The sequence below is a fragment of the Rhinolophus ferrumequinum genome, chromosome 2 (assembly GCF_004115265.2).
Source record: "Rhinolophus ferrumequinum isolate MPI-CBG mRhiFer1 chromosome 2, mRhiFer1_v1.p, whole genome shotgun sequence".
Taxonomy (NCBI): Eukaryota; Metazoa; Chordata; class Mammalia; order Chiroptera; family Rhinolophidae; genus Rhinolophus; species Rhinolophus ferrumequinum.
In genome coordinates this window covers 45568625-45586154 of record NC_046285.1, presented here as the reverse complement: position 1 = coordinate 45586154, position 17530 = coordinate 45568625, and the positions used below count along the sequence as shown (strand labels likewise).

The 17530-nt window shown below is 37.8% G+C and overlaps 1 protein-coding gene across 4 annotated transcripts in view; it reads left to right on the top strand.

The window, feature by feature from the left end:
- GSK3B (glycogen synthase kinase 3 beta) overlaps nucleotides 1-17530 on the top strand; it is a 189138-nt gene that overhangs the window by 65800 nt on the left and 105808 nt on the right. The gene's annotated exons all lie outside the window — the stretch shown is intronic.

Genomic DNA, 17530 nt, shown 5'->3' with positions numbered 1-17530 from the left:
CCCCACACACACACACACAAACACCCAAACCTAGCAATCCCCACAGTTCATTTTATTTTCATTTCTTACACCATTTTTTAAAGGGGATCCTGTGCATGGATGTCCAGAGGTCATATCTGTGTTACGGTGTCGTGGAGAGTCAAGGATCTGGGCCGTGTCATGGCTCTGCCAGTAATAAGCCGCGCGGTTCTGTGCCCTTCTCTGCCTCTCCCACCTCTGCAGTATTTTCCTGCCAGTCTCCTGTGTGCTAGGAAGCAATTATGCTAAACATTAAGTGATAGAAAAATAAGAGGTGATCACGGCGCTGAAATAGCACACAGTCTGTTGTCTCTATGTTCTAGAATGTCTGAAACATTCTCAAAAGGTTTAAAAAAAAAATTGAAGTTTTTGTTTTCAGAGTTCTGTCTCCCAAGCACTAGGCCCATGCTGTCATGTGCCCAGTAGATCTTGATACTTGAATATTGCACTGTTACCTCAAATTGGCAAGGCTTCTTATACAAGCCTGACTTAACTTTTAAGACACAACGGAAATTGTTTCTGTTGGTTCCTGTTCGTTTTTCCTTCTTCCTTCTAATTGTTGTATTTACCTTGTCGTACCTGTTCTTCCATTCTCTCTTACCTCTCTTACCTCTTTACCTCAAACCATTGTCAAATTTGGTTGATTTATTTGTTTTTCCTCTCTGCCTTGTTGATGTAGCCCTTCTATCCTTTTCTCATCCCTCCTATTCTAGTCAGTCCCTTGTCACTGTTTGGCTTAACCACCAGTAAGACTCTCCCTCTGCTCTTCTCACTTCTAGTCCCCTCTGCATACCAACACTAGAATAATCCCATAGTTCACTTTGGTCATGTTGTTTCACAAATCTTCTGTGGCTCCTCATAGTCTAGAAAATAAAGCCTGCCCAGTTCAAATGTGTATTCAGGAGCTTCCATAGTGTTGTCTAATCTCCAGATGCTCCGTTTTCCAACCCTCTGTGTCACGATCCTTGAAATATATTGGTCTTTAATGGCCTCTCTGTTGTATTCAGCTTCCTATATCACTCCCATTCTTCTGCTAACGAAATCCTGTACGTATATAAAGACCCATGTCAGATTCTTCCCTTAGGAAATGTCCCAGATGATTCCAGCCAGCTATATGGATCTCGGTATTCTAAATTCATTGACTACTAGGAAATTCCAAATTTTTTATGACAAGGACTCCATTTTTATGATGTATGTCTCCTGGATACCCACATATTCAAAGGTTTTTTTTGTTTTTTTGTTTTTTTTGATTAGTAGTTGATGATAGCAAATACTTACCAAATACTTATATGCTTGGTAATCTAAGCTTTTTTACATGAGTAGTGTTTTATTTGAGATTTACTGTTAGCACCATGAGATTGATACTGTTACCATTCGGATTAGGAAACCTACACACAAAAAGGTGATGCTTTAACTTGTCCAGGGTCACACAGCACGTGGATAAATGGGCAAGTATTTGAATCCAAGCAGTCTTGACTCCAGAGTGCTTTATTACATTTTATTACATTTTATCATTACTGTATCAAACCCGTGTATTCTGTTGGGAGGTATTTGGGTTCTTCTTTTTCTTGCTTTTTTTCTTTTTAATTTAAAATTTCCTCTTTAGCATAGTTAGATTATTCATTTGCAATATAGTTTGATTTATCTATTTCTGTATGTATCCCTTCTTAGAACTTTGTGCCCATTTTCTGAATTTTTATCTAAAATTATATTTTAAATCCAAAATTTTATTTTCAGTCAGTGAATCACTAACATGGTTCTAAAAGTAAGAAATATATAAGTGTCATTCCCTCTGTCTTATCTACACTCACTCCCTGTAGATGGCCAGTCTCATTATGTTCTAGTTTATTTTTTCTGGGTTTCTTTTGTACAAATGAGCAGTTAAGTATAGTTTTCTTGGTTTCTTTCTTACACAACAGGTAATATGTTAGAGATACTCTCTTGTGCTTTGCTTTTTCTGTTAACTGTAGCTCCTTGGAATCATTGCCTATCAGCTCAGAGGTTTTTCTCGCTCTTTATACAGGTATACATAGTATTACAGCATTGATTCAACCATTCTTGTATGGATGGATATTTAATTTCTTTTCAGTATTTTTTAAATCTCCAAGAATGCTGTTGTGCAAACCTTGTCTATATGTATTTTTTTCTTAGATGTGTATCTTCAGGGTACATTAGAAGATGTAGGACTGCTGAGTCAAAACATAAATACATTTTGTTTCATGCTGCTAACTTCCCCCCTATGGGTTATACCAGTTTGCATTCTCTCCAGTGATACGAGAGTGCCTATTTCCCACAGCTTTGACAATATGCATTGCTTTCCTTTTCCAATTTTTGCCAGTCTGATAGGTGAGAAATGATATCTCATTGTAGTTTCGATTAATAGTCTTATTATTATGAATGTACTTTAACATCTTTTCATCTGTTCGGTGTCCATTTTATTTGTTATTGTGAGTGTGTGAATTGCCCTTTTTTTTGCCCATTTTTAAAGTGGATTTCTGGTCTTTTCCTTTCAACTCTAAAGAGTTAATTATGGTGGTAGTCTTATCTGTGTTATATATGGTATTTTTACTGTATGTGTTCTGATTTTTTGCCATGTGAAAATTCCCCCTACACCTGTAGACAAATGTATCGTTCTTTTATCATATCCAGATTTTGTTAGAAAGCCTTTTCCCTATAAAGCCTCTCTTTATAGATAGCCTTCTCCTTAGGTTAAAGAGAAATTCATCCTTATCTTCCTCCAGTAGTTGTAAGATTTCACTTTTTTACATTTAGATCCCTGATCCATTTGAAGTTTATTCCTAGGATTGATCTAATTTTATCCTTTCTAAATCATTAACCAGTTGTTCTAGTACAATTTATTAAAAGATCTATCTTTCTTGCACTGATTTGAGAGGCTATTGTTACTACATGCTAAATTTCCACATGTAGTTGGTCTATGCCTGGACTTCCCATTTTGTTCCATTGGGTTGCCTGCATTATCCTGTGTAAGTACCACACTCTTCTAATTGTAGAGTTTCGTGGTATGTTTTAATGTTTGGTAGGGCTAATCTGCCCTTGTAGCTTTTCTTTTTCATGTTTTTCTAGCTAGTCTTGGATGTTTATTTTTCCGTATGAAATTTGGTACCATTTTGGCTAACTCCGTAAAAACCTTGTTTATATTTTTAATTGGAATTTCATTATCTTTGTGAATTAGTGAGCACTAACCTATTTTTGATATTAGATTATCTTAACCAGGAATAAAAGATGTCTTTCCATTTGTTCAAGTTTGCCTTTGTCTCTTTCAGGAGTTTTAGTTATACAGGCTTTTGACATTTTTTGTTAAGTTTATTCCTAAGTATTTTATGGCTTTTGCTATTGTATAGTTTCGTTTTTTCCTCCTATATGCTAAAAGTCGCAGGCTGCCTTACACAAAGCTCAGTTCTTTCCACTATATTATCTTTCCTTTGTAGAACTTAAGTGTTCTTTGTTTTCCTTGCTGAATGTTAACTGTTTCCAAAAAAATAAAATTTGATATAGTGACCATTTCATTTCTCTTGATTATCATAAAATAGTAGGCATTTTTCTGACAACTTGAAATTCTGTAGTTTTACATCAGTGATTTACATAGCTGCTGGCTAGGATTACATAAAATAATTATGTATTTCCAGAAAAAAATTGAATAAGGTCTTCTCCTTGACCAATTAAGTAAACCAATGTGCTGAACATGCTAATGTGAGTGAGAGGCAGTTTGTTTTGGTGAAAAAACGAGATCAGAGAGGTCCGAGATAAAAAGAAAACCAAGAGTAATTATCCTTGCATCAGTAGTCACACAAACTATTATCTAAGACACTGAGAGGTTTTTTTGTGTGTTTTTTTGGTTTGTTTAGTTATTTCTGGTATAACAAGCTTCATTTCATGTTTCATTTAAAATTTGAATGGTTTTTTTTCCTCTGTGACCCATCATACTGTGGCAAATTACTTAAAGTAAAATTAAACTACGTCACTTGACCAGTTTGGAAGCGCTTGTGATAGAAAATGCTATTGTGGTGTCCGGGTAAAGTCCAGCTAGTGCCTTATGTAGGAGACCTTTGATATTAGAGCTGGAAGAAAATTAATCAATCCCCAAAGCTACTGATGGTTGTAGAGGCTGGCTTTTCCATTTGAAAATCAGTAAGTTGCATTTTTAATTAATTAGTGATCTTAGTTAGCTTCATTAACTATTAATTTCAGTTCTCCTTTGAACTAAGTCATAGGTTTCAGGTCTCCTGCTTGGTTGGTTTCACTTGTTCTGCGTTGGGATATGGGGGTGGCGATGTGAAGTGTTGCTGTTGTTCTGTGGTGAATGGAGAGAGAATCCACACCATTTTGGAGAGTGAGAAGAGATCATTAATGTCTGGTTTCCATCCTTAGGGAGAGGATTATTCTCTTCATGCTATTCTGGAGACAGCATAGGAGAAAGACCTATTGAGGGACATCTAGGTTGCTTCCATATTTTGGCAATTAAGAATAAAGCTGCTGTAAATATTCAGTGTATGTTTTTATGTAGATATGTGTCTTCAACTCATTGGGTAAATACCAGGTAGCACAATTGCTAGATAGTGGGGTAAGAATATGTTTAGTTTTGCAAGAAACTGCCAGACTAACTTCCAAAGTGGCTGTGCAAAAATAATTTGTATTTACCCCAGTGAGTGAGAATTTCTGTTGCTTCACATCCTCACCAGCCTTTCGTATGGTCAGTGTTTGGGATTTTAGCCTTTCTAATAGGAGTGTAGTGGTAACTCGTTGTTTTAATCTGCAGTTTTCTGGTGATACACGATGTTGAGCACTTTTGATACGCTTATTTGCCATTTGTATATCTTCTTTGGTGAGGTGTCTGTTTAAGTCTTTTCCCCATTTTTAATGGTTATTTTCTTACTGTTGAGTTTTAAGAGTTCTTTGTATATTTTGAACAACAATGCTTTATCAGATATGTATTTTACAGAGATTTTCTCCCAGTTTGTAACTTACCTTTCTTTTAATTAGTGTCTTAGAGAAGCAGCTTTAAATTTTAATGAAAAGTCCAACTTATCCATTTTTTCTTTTAGTATGAATTGTGCTTTTTGGTGTTGCATCTGAAAAGTCATTGCCAAACCTGAGAACACCTAGAATTTCTCCTATGTTTCCTTGTAGTTTTGTATTTTACATTTAGGTCTGTGACCCATTTTGGATTAACTTTTGTGAAAAATGTAAGATCTGTGTCTACATTCATTTCTGTGCATATGGCTATCCAATTGATCCAGCAGTGTTTGTTGAAAAAATTATCCTTTGTCCATTGAAATGCCTTTGTTTCTTTGTCAAATTTCAGTTGACTATATTTGATGGCTATTTCTGGGCTCTTTTTTCTATTCCAGTGATCTCTTTGTTCTTTCTCCAATATCATCACACGTCTTCTTTTATTGTAGCTTTATAGTAAGTCAGTTAGTATCAATCCTTTGAGTATTCTACAATATTGTGTCGACTATTTGAGTCCATAAAATAACTTGTTGGGATTTTAATTGTTTTGAATCTATAGATCAGGTTGGGAAGAACTGGCATCTTGACAATATGGATCTTCCTATCCATGTGCATGAAATATATTTCTATTTATTTAGATCTTTGATTTCTTTCCTCAGAGTGTTATAGTTTTCCTCGCGTAAATCTTGTACATACTGTGTTTGATTTATAATTATTTTACTTTTTTTAGGGGGGATGTTACTGCAAATTGTATTGTGTTTTTAATTTCAAATTCCAGTTGTATATTGCTGGCATATAAGAGTTTGACTTTTGTAACTTAATCTTGTATCCTGCAACCTTGCTATAATCATTTATTTACTCTAGAAGATTTTTTTGTTTGCTTGTTTGTTTTTGGTACTTGATTCCTTGAGATTTTTTTTTTGTTCTTGATTTCTTGAGATGTTTTTACATAGACAATCATGTCACCTGTGAACAAAGACAGTTTTATTTATTCTTTCCCAATCTGTATACCTTTTCTTCTTCTCCTTCTCCTTCTCCTTCTCCTTCTCCTTCTCCTTCTCCTTCTCCTTCTCCTTCTCCTTCTCCTTCTCCTTCTCCTTCTTTTTTTTGGTCTTAATTGCATCCAACACAATGTTGAATAGTAGTGGTACGAAGAGTACTTCTTGCCTTGTTTCTGATCTCAGCAGGAAAACATCTCCTGATTAAGTATAATGTTGGCTGTAGATTTTCTTTGTCAAGTTGAGGATGTATCCCTCTATTCTTAGTTTGCTAAGAGTTTTTTATATATATTATGAATGGATGTTAAATTTTGTCAAATACTTTGTCTACATCTATAGATATGATCAGATGATTTTTCCTCTTTAGCTAATTGATGTGATGGATTATATTCATTGATTTTGAATGTTGAACCAGCCCTGCATATCTGGAATAAATTTCACTTGGTCATGGTGTATAATTCTTTTTATACATTGTTAGATTCATTTTTTCAAAATAGTTTGTTTAGGATTTTTGTATCTATGGTTTCTGAGAGAAAATAGTCCGTAGTTTTTCTTTCTTGTAATGTCATTGTCTGGTTTTGGTATTAGGGTAATGCTGGCGTCATGGAATCAGTTAAGAGGTATTCCCTCTGCTTTTGTATTCTGGAAGAGACTAGGGAATTGGTATCATTTCTTCCTTAAATGTTTGGTGGAATTCACCAGTGAACCCAGTTGGGTGTGGTGCTTTCTGTTTTGGAAGACGATTATTAATGCTTTAATAGATGTAGACCTGTTCAGATAATCTATTTCTCCTTGTGTGTGTTCTGGTAGATTCTGTCTTTCAAGGAATTTGTCCATTTAATGTAGGTTATCAAATTGTGGGTACAGAGTTTATTGTAATTTTTTTTTATTCTTTTAATGTCCATAAGGACTGTGGTGACGGCCTCGCTTTGATTTTTTATTAGTAACTTATGTCTTCCCTCTTCTTTTCTTGGTTAACCTGGCTAGAGGTTTATCAGTTTTATTAATCTTTTCACTGATTTTGGATTTTCTTTTTATCTAATGTATGCAGTCATTGCTGTAAATTTCCCTATAATCACTGCTTTCACTGCATCTCACAAATTTTATTTAGCTCAAAATTTTGTCCTGAGACTTAGTTCTTTGACCCTTATGTTATTGAGAGGTATGTTGTGTAAGCTCTAAATATTTGGGGGTTTTTCTTGCCTTTAAAAAAAAATTTCTAGTTTAATTTCATTGTGGTATGAAAGCATACTTTTATGATGTTTATTTTAAATTTGTTAAAGGATGTTTTATTATCCAGAATTAGGTCTATCTTGGTAGATGTTCTATTTGAGCTTGAGAAGAAGGTGTATTCTATTATTGGACAAAGTTTTCTGTCATTGTTTATTAGATCTAGTTGATTAATAGAATCAGTTTAACTATGTCCTTATTTTCTGCTTGCTGGATGTATCAATAACTGATAAAGGGGTGCTAAATTCTCTAACTATATTGGTGGATTTGTCGATTTCTTTTTGTGAGTTTATTAGTTTTTGCCTGAAATATTTTAATGCTTTGTTGTTAGGCACATACACATTAAGAATTACTATGTTTCTTTGGAGAATTGATCCCTTTTTCATTATGTAATACACCCTCTTTATCCCTGATAATTATTCATCTGAAGTTTGCTTTGTCTGAAATTAATATAAGCAGTCCAGCTTTCCTTTGATGGTTCTTAGTATGATATATTGTTCTCCATCCCTTTAGGTTTTGTTCTATAAAAATATATAACATTAATTTTATCATCTTAACTAGTTTTGGGGTTTTCAAAATTTTTTTCTGGACTCTCCCTGTCCCCCCAATTTTATTGAGGTATAATTGACAAATAAAATTGCATATATTTAACATGTACCATGTGATGACCTCATACATGTATACATTGTGAAGTGATTGCGCCAAACAAGTCAATCAACATATCTGTCACCTCACATAGTTACCTTTTGTGTGTGTTTGTGTGGTGAGAACACTTAATATCTACTCTTAGCACATTTCAAATATATAATGTAGTATTGTTAGCTATGTACATTAGATCTCCAGAACTTCATTTTATAACTGAAGACTTAAACACACTTTGACGAACATCTCTCCATTTTCAACTAAGGGTAGATTTTTAGGTATTTTTTCCTCTGTTATGTTCTCTGAGCTTCCTGCGTCTGTGGTTTGGTGTCTGACTTTAATTTTGGGAAATTGTCAATTACTACTTCAAATGCTTTTTCTTGTTTTTTTCATTTTCCCCTTCTTCCGCCCACCCTCCCCACTCCCCCCATCCCCAGTTCAAGCCATTGTTTCTCCGTCTACCCCGCCGCCCGCCCCCTGGCCCCCCGGGTGAGGCAGTCGGTCGGTCTCTGGTAGTCAGTTGGCTGGCCGCTCACAGCAGCTCACGGCAGCTCTCGCCGGATGGCGGCCTGCGGCATCCCACGGTAGCTCACGGCAGGTCATGGTAGCCCACGGTAGCTCACGGCAGCCCACAGCAGCCCAGCTCCAGGGAGATCCGTTGTTCACAATCTTAGCTGTAGAAGGTGCAGCTCACTGGCCCATGTGGGAATCGAACCGGCTTCCTCAGCCCCAGGACCTGAGCCACAAGGCTGGCCCTGTTGTTTTTTCTTCTCTCCTTGTGGTATTCCCATTATGCATGTCACACGTTTTGTAATTGTCCCACAGTTTTTGGATGTTCTGTTCTGGTTTGTTTTTCCTCTTTGCATTTCAGTTTTGGAAGTTTCTGTTGACTTCCAATAGAAGCTCACTTGATTCTTTCTGTTGCCATATTCAGTGTATTGATGAGCCCATCAAAGGCATTGTTAATTTCTGTTACAGTGTTTTTGATTTCTAGCATTTCGTTTTTAATCTTTCTTAGAGTTTCCATCTCTCTCTGCCTACATTACCTATCTATTCTTGTGCGTTATCCACCTTTTCCATTAGTACCCTTAGCATATTAATCATAGTCGTTTTAAATTCCTGGTCTGGTAATTCCAGTGTCTCTGCTGTATTTGAGTGGATCTGGCCTGTTCTGTGCATTCATGGTCTCATTTTGTCTTTCTTTTAGTATTCCTTGTAATTTTTTGTCGAAAGCTGTGCATGATTTACAGAGTAAAAGTTACTTAGGTAAATGGGTCTTTAGTATGAGGTTTTATGTTTTTCTGGCAGGACATAGACTGTGTTTATTGTTTGCCTACAGAGATATCGGAAGCTAAAATTTCCTCTGGTGTCTTTTTGTCTCTTCTGTTTCTTTGGGTTTCCCAAGAGACTTCTTAAAGTCTGATACATGCGTTTCTTTCCATTGTACTTCTGTGTCATTATAGAGGAGGCCTATTTCTGTGGTGGTAAGGTGTTTGAGAGGGGAAATGCTCTGTAGTTGTAAAACTAGGTCTCAGTCTCTTAGGAAGCCTGAGCTGGACCTTTATAAGTGCTTCTCTGTTTTTCCTCCTCCCCCCAATAGGAGAGACAAGAGGGCTAGAGGGGCCTGGAGTTTTATATTTCCCTCCTTCCACATGGAAAGCTAAATGAGGTTAGAAGTGGGGTTTCCCTCCCCCAAGTTGGAAGTCTGGAGAAGGCTAGAGTTGGGTATCTCCTTTCCCCAAGTAAGTTAGCTCTGGTAAAATAGTTTTCCTTGAGGGCAGGTCCTATGAAGAACAGAATACTTGGGCCTCTTTTAAAATGGCTGCTCTTCCCCTCCTTCTTCCAGCAGATTTTTGTTGGATTTTCACTGTGAGAACCTTGTAGGGTTCCTGGAGGTAAAACTGAGAAAAGTGTGGGGTCCCCTCTGGAGTTTTTAACGCTTGAATTAGTTCACACTGGCCTCCTGTCAGTTGCAGTTTATGTTTTTCTGTGTTGGTTCTGGCTTCACAAGCTATTTCTGCTGCTGGGCTGCTGCTGCAGTGAGCTGTGACTCTGTTTCTCTGCCTCAGGTCTCTGCTGGATTTCAGAAGAGTTGTTGATTTTTCATTTTGTTCAGCTCTTCTCCTGTTGTGAAGATGGGAGGGAAGACTTCTAAACTCATTTCATGCTGGACTGGAGACCAGAAGTCCTTTTTTTGATCATTTTAAAATAGATTTGTCTTTTTATTGTTGAATATAGTTGTTTATTCTGGATACAGATACCTTATCAGATATATGATGTTTTCTCCTGTCTGTGGGTTGTCTTTCCACTTTGTTGATAGTGTTCTTGAAGCACAAATGTTTTTCATTTTGATGACGCCCAGTTAATCTATTTTTTCTTTCGTTGTTTGTGCTGTTGGATTTAGATCTAAGAATCTTTGGCTAACTAACCCAAGGTAACAAAGATTTACTCTTATGATTTCTTCTAAGAGTTTTATAGTTTAAACTCTTACATTTAGGTCTATGATCCATTTGAAGTTAATTTCTGTCTGATGTCAAGGGCCCAACTTCAGTCTTTTTGCAGGTGGATATCCAGATGCCCAAGCTCCATTTGTAGAAAAGATTATTCTTATTGAATTGTCTTGGCACCCTCATCAAAAATCTGTTGGCTATAAATGTAAGCATTTTGTGCTCTAAATTCTAGTCTATTGTTCTGCGAGTCTATCTTGATGCCAGTCAGTACCACACTGACTTGATTATTTTAGCTTTGTTGTAAGATATGAAATTTGCAAGTATGGATGAATCCTTTTGTTTCTTCTTTATCAAGATTATCTTGGCTATTCTCAGTCCCTTGCATTTCTATATGAATTTTAGGGTCATCTTCTCATTATCTTAAAAAAAAAAAAAAAGGCAGCTGGAATTTTGACAGGATTGTGTTGAATCCATTCTGCGAACATTGCTATTTTAGCATTATGTCTTCTAATCCATGATTATGGAATATCTTCCTCTTTATTTAGATCCTTCTTAATTTTTGTTTTGTAATTTTCAACATACGAGTTTTACACTCTTTGTTAAATATTCGTAAGTATTCTTTTTTGTGTTATAGTAAGTGGAATTTTTTTTCTTAAATTCATTTTCAAAATATTCTTTGCTAGTGCTTTATTATTTTGACATCTATTCAGTATTTAATTTTAACCTGTGTTCAGAGTTCATTTTTATATTAGGCTAGGTTAATTTTTATAAATGTCATCCTAAGATAAAAGATCCTTCAACAAGATAGAGTGGTGGTAGGATATAGCCACTCCTGAACTCTGGGGTACAATTTCTGTTTTACTTAAATTATTTGAAAAAGATTTCACTGTTAACCCCCAACTAGTCTCTTCTGGTTCTTTAATGTGCTTGGTGATTATATTATCTGAAGGTACTTATCTATGCCTCTTTGCCACCATTACTAGTTTGTGATTTTCCTAATGCTCTAAAAGTATTGAATAAAGCCCTTTATTAAGTTAGACATGTTTATTTCACCTCTCTGTATTTGTTCCTTGTTGGTAACATGTAGGAGGAAACATTTAATACTTATACATTTTTTACCCAGAATCATGTGAGAGAACTTATATAAAATAACTTTTTAACACTGTGAAGCAATATCTAAATATCAGGGACCTTCTCTCTTCAAATTAGATTTTATCATTGTTTAGCTTGGGATAATCTAGCCAGATTCATCTGAATAAGCGCCTTTCACTTACCCTTCTACTAAAAAAAATCTTTGTTGACATGGTGAGTTACAGGGTCAAGTGTAAACTAAGGCTAGCCAACTCAATCTGTGTACAGTATGCACCAAGGACTAAATTATATGTTGCATAGGTCACAAGAAAGGATATGATGCAATCTGTGCATTCAAGTCTACAGTCCACATAGGATGAGAAGACAAACCTTTGGAATGTGAAGTATTAGGCAGATCATGTATTTTATTATCAGATATGGGAGCTCATGATTTGTGTGATGGAATATCTTCTTGTAGATTCCATAAAGTCCTAGAGAATCTGCATGGTTTATATTCCTAGTCACTGTTTGGGCTAGATAACACCTAAACTGAACTTTAAGGCTTATTGAGGAGAATTTTTATCTTGTTATTGCCATGTAGTACCTCACTCTTGGTGATGCTTCCATATTGAGGAGGAAAATTTGGGGGTATTTTTTGGTGAGAGAGGAGGGAGTTAGGTATGGTGACTTTTCAGTTGGATTTGCTAAATTCTTTCACGTCAGTATGTTCTTGCAAAACTTTATTAAGGTAATCGTTGTATTTTCCTGAGTTCTTTCATGGACATACTTTGTTAAGAATATTCTTTCATTGACGTATAAGTGTAGTCTTTCATTGACATAAACTGTCAGTGAAAATTCAGAGACACTAAATAGCACATTAACCTATTATCTATCTAGGGATGCTCTCATTAAGATGTTGACTGAAAGACAAAGATTTGTGTTGTTTTAAGCATATTCAGCTTGGGTTTGGAGGAATTAGAGGGAGGTTTTAGTTTTCTCATCCCTTACAATGCCCCGACAGTGAGGAAGAGAGAAACACTTTTGTATACAGGCGTTCTTTTTGATGGGCTAGCGCCTGGCTGAAGTGGGGTGTTTTCAGGCCTGCATCTTTACATTGCCGTGAGTGTAGGGCCTTGGCCGGTTCTTCATCTGCACTGAGCAGTTGGAGAGTGACTTGAGAGAAAGTTACACATCACCACAGCTTTATTCTCCTGGATGGGAAGTAGTCTTTTTATGTGTGTTGGGAGGGAAAGGGGGGACTTCATATTTGGGGCTTATTTGTCTCTAGTTCCCCCTTTGTTTTTCTGACTGGTTGTATAACCTTTGTTACAATGAAATGCATCATTATAATGTATCTTTGTCAGTAGGATTAATATTTATGTCATCAATCCAAATATGCATTCAACGGTTTGATTATTGAGTACCTCCTATGGGTTGGGCCTTATTCTAGGTTTTAAGGGTACAACAATGGATGAAACAGACCAAAAAATCTATGCCATTTTTAAGCTTATATTTTAATGGGGAGAGATAGACAATAATTAATAAATATGGGAAATAGATACAATATGTTAAATGATTTGTTTTTGTAGGAAAAAATAAGCCAAGAAGGGGAAAAGGAATGCTGGGAGTGAGGGTTGAGGTGACAGTGTACCATTTGAGGAAACATTTTATGTAGGTATGGGGACTAGATATTCATGCGTTTAGGAGAAGATGGTTCCGGATGGAAGGCAGAGCAAATGCAGAGACCCTGAAAGCGGTGCTGAAGTAGAGGAACAACTGATGGTGAGGGTGGTACAGGAGTGAGGGAGCTGCAAGTAGTAAGGTTAGCTGAGCAAGGCGAGTGGGGCCGGGGGGTGTCTGCAGCAGTGGGTGGAAACCTTGTGAGCCGTGGAAGGATTTTGGCTTTAACTCTGCTCAAAGTGGGAGCCACTGGAAGTTTTAAGCAGAGCAATGTCATGATCTTACGTTTTAAAATCTAAGATCACTCCGCCTGCTTTGTTGAGCATAGATAGGAGGTGAGCAGGGGGAAGCTGAGAGACCAGACCATTTAGGAAGTCATTTTAATAATTTAGGCAAACAACTCCTAAAAGACTTGCTCTAAGGAGGGAATAAGAAATGATCAGATCCTGGAGATACATACACACACACATAGTTTTTTATATTGAGATACACATGCAATTGTAAGAACGAATACAGAGAGAGCCTATGTACCCAGTTTCCCTCATTGATAACATATTGCAAAACTAGTACAACATCGCAGCCAGGGTATTGACATGAGTCACCAGTCTTGCTCAGGTTTCCCCAGATGTACTTCTTTGTGTGTGTATTTAGTTCTCTCATGTTTATCACATACACAGGATAAACGCATGTATGTCTGTATTCATTAGCACAGTCGAGATACAGAACGGTTCCATCGTGAGGATCCTTTCATTGCCCTCTTCTAACCATACCCATTTCTTTTCATCCTCACCCCTCTGCTTTAACCCCCAGTTTAACCCTTCGCAGCCACCATTAATCTGTTCCCCATTTCTATAATTTTATTATTTCAAGGATGTTACTAAGTTGGGGGTTCTTAGACCCAGTTCTAAAGTGTGTGGGGGGGTGGTTCCTCACACACCAACAAACAGCAATTCTCAGACACCAGCAGCGTGTCCAAGAATTCAACTCAGTTCTGACACGGTACCGGGAGGGAGCATCAGATTCCACAGAAGGGTTCTGTCCTTCCTGCCAGGTCTCCCCGCCCCCACCCCCTACCCCCCACCCCCCACACACACTTCAGATGCCAGCCACAAGCCCAGGCTCTTACCTGTGCAAACCAACAGGCTGTAGATTGAACATTCCAGTGACCTTCTCCTTGGGCTCAATTAATTAGCTAGAACAACTCACATAACCCAGGACAACCTGTTTCTTCACTAGGTTACCAACTTCTTACAAAGGATGTTAAAGGGTACAAATCAACAGCTGGATACAGAGAGTGAGGTGCGGAACAAAGGAGCCTCTCTCCTCCTGGAGATTGGGGCCAGGCAGGGTGGCACAGGGAAGTGTTCTTGAAACCTGAGGCCAAGCGAGTCCGGGGCTCATGCTGCTTGCGCCACTCAACTAGTACCGATGCAGGAGTTGGGTCTTGTGATAATCGTTTATTATCAGAGCACCGATGGTCTGAGAAGGCAGTGGGTAAACACCTCCAAAAACTGCCTTAACATTCTCAGACTAGTCTAGGACATTTAAGGGAAAATCTGGGCCTTCCTCCGGAGGCTACATGATGGTTCTAGAGGTCTGCATGGAGCCTCCCCTCTGGCGATGTGGCTCTCCAACATGCTCACCAACCCAGGAGCAGTGATGACAGTAACCTGGAGAGAATGCTAGGCCATAGAGATGGTAACCAGCAACCCCGGGGGGGGGGGGGGGGGGGGGGGGGGGGGGGAAGGGGCATTGTGACTAGTAAGCAAGCGTAAGTTTCAGGATAATTATCTAAAGCAGGGAACTGGGACAGGGGACATCCTAAGCTCAGGAACTGGGACAGAGGACATCCTAAGCTCAGGAACTGGGACAGGGGACATTCCAAGCTCAAACCGCAGGGAGGGGGTTGATCAAATGTTAAGCTCTAGGGCAGGGAGAGGCCAGGCCTCTTTTGTGGGGGTCCCAACCGGGCCCTGTTTCATTTTGGTTCCCCAGTGTGGAAGCTCTGAAAAAAAGGACCAAGGAGCTGTTCCCCTGGGTGTTGATGGAGGCTTCATTACACAGTCATGACTAAGTAAGTCATTGGCTGTTGGCAGTTGAACTTAACCTCCAGCTCCTCTCCCTTCCCACTCCCAGGTCAAGGGATAGGACCGGAAGTTCCAAACCTATAACCACTCGGCTGTTCTCCTGGCAACCAGTCCCCACTCTGGAGCTGGGACCAAAAGTCACCTCATTACCATAACAAAAGACACTTTAAAAAATCACTTTGAACATGACTGGAAATTCCAAGGGTTTGGGGAACAGAGAGCCAGAATTATGTACGAAGACCACATATCTTACAGATCACAATATCACAGTTACATAAATGGAAGCATATACCGTATGTAACCTTTTGGGATTGGCTTTATTTGCTCAGCACAATTATCTGGGGATTCAGCAAAGTTGTTGCGTGTATCATTAATTCTTTTTATTGCTTAGTAGTATTCCATAGTATGGATATAAAGTAGTCCCCCCTTATCTGTAGTTTTGCTTTCGTTGGTTTCAATTACCTGCACTCAACCACAGTCTGAAAATACTAAATGGAAAATTCCAGAAATAAACAATTCCTAAGTTTTAAATTAAGTTTTGAGTATCGTGGTGAAATCTCACTCTCTCCTGCCCTGGACGTTACTCATTCCTTTGTCCATCATATTGATGCTGTATATGCTCCCCTCCCTGTAGTCACTTAGTCTGGATTATCAGATCAGTTCTTAGAGGGAGGGGCGAATGGGGGGGGCACACCACATTCACATCACTTTTATTATAGTATATTGTTATAATTGTTCTATTTTATTATTAGTTGTTAATCTCTCACGGTAACTAATTTATAAATTAAACCTTATCATTGGTATATATGTATAGGAAAAAACATAGTATATCATGTATGTATACAGGGTTCGGTACTATCCTGGGTTTCAGGCTTCCACTTGGGGGGTCTTGGAACCACTGCTCCACAGTTTATCCATTCATCCATTGAAAGACATCTGGTAGCTATTCTGAATAAAGCTGCTATGAACATTCATCTGCAGGTTTTTGTGTGAATATAAATTTACATTTTTATGGGATAAATGCCCAAGAGTGCAATTGCTAGGATCTTGGACATATTTTGAAGGTGGAGCCAACAAGATTTCTTGACAGATTGAATGTGAGGTCAGAGAGAAAGAGGAATCAAGACTTCAAAATGTTTGGCCTGTACACCTAGAAAAGTGGACTTGTCGACAAATGAGGCAGGGAAGGCTATGGGTGGAGCAGGTTTAAGAAAGATCAGGAATTTGGTTCATGACGTGTCAAGTTGAGATGTACGCATATATACCAGACACAGAAGAATTGTCAAGTAGACAGCTGGCTAAAAGATTCTGGAGTACATAGGAGACATCTGGCCTGAGAATATAAAATTGGGAGATATTAAGAAGAACTAGCAAAATAAACTGAATTTAGCAAGAGAGAAAGAAGGAAAACCAAGATAATTTATTGTCCTACAAGGCAGTTAGAGAAAACATTTCAAGGAGTGACCAACTGATACCGGTTTGTGTGGAAACCATAGTTCTAGCACATAGGCATTCTCTGTAGTAGCTGAGATTTTAGTTGAGTTGTATTCTAGTGATACTGGGTGGTGCCTGGGGGGATGGTGCCCCCTCCCCCCAACCCCCCAGTTTCTTCTTAGTAAGAAAAAAAAAGCAGTTTTAAGAGTTTTTGTTTAGGTATTCAGAAAGCTAATGGTCCCTGAGAGGAACTGAATCCTGCTAGTTAAGATCCAACTTAATTGTATGTGTATCCTTTCATGAAAAATCTTTTAAATCTCAGGCAAAAATGTTCTTTCTCTTTTCAAAACTCACGTTTTTTTTGATACCTCAAATGATACATCTGTCATGTGGTATTATTATTTGCACACTAGTAAACTTGTCTTGTTTTGAATTACAAATGGTTTCAATACTGAGGTCCTGCTTTATTGTAATTATGTTACCCAAGCATATAATAACAAATGAAAGTTGATGGAATTGAGTTACATTTCATTGTGTTAGTTAAGAGCATGGGTTTAGGAATCTGACACACCTGGGTGTAAATCTTGCCTCTGCTCTTTGCTGGCAAATTCCTTTAACCTCTGTACGCCTTCACCCTCTCTGTAAGAGGGGATAAAAACGTTGCCTATTTGGTAAGTTAGTGGAGAGGATTAAATGAGTTCATGAAGATGAAATTAACGCATGCTTGGCTCTGGATTCTCGATAATCTATAGTTTTTGGCACTATCAGTTATGCTAATTATAATATGCTATTATTATATTGTCTTTCAAAGATACAGGCTTAAAGGAGTGTTGCATTTAAATTAGTGTTGACTTACCTGCTGGGGCCTCTGAAAACTTAAGTGTTTAAGAACCTCGTTTATATTCTGTAGTCCATAGTAGCTGACAGGAAATAGAAGTCCTTCAAGCTC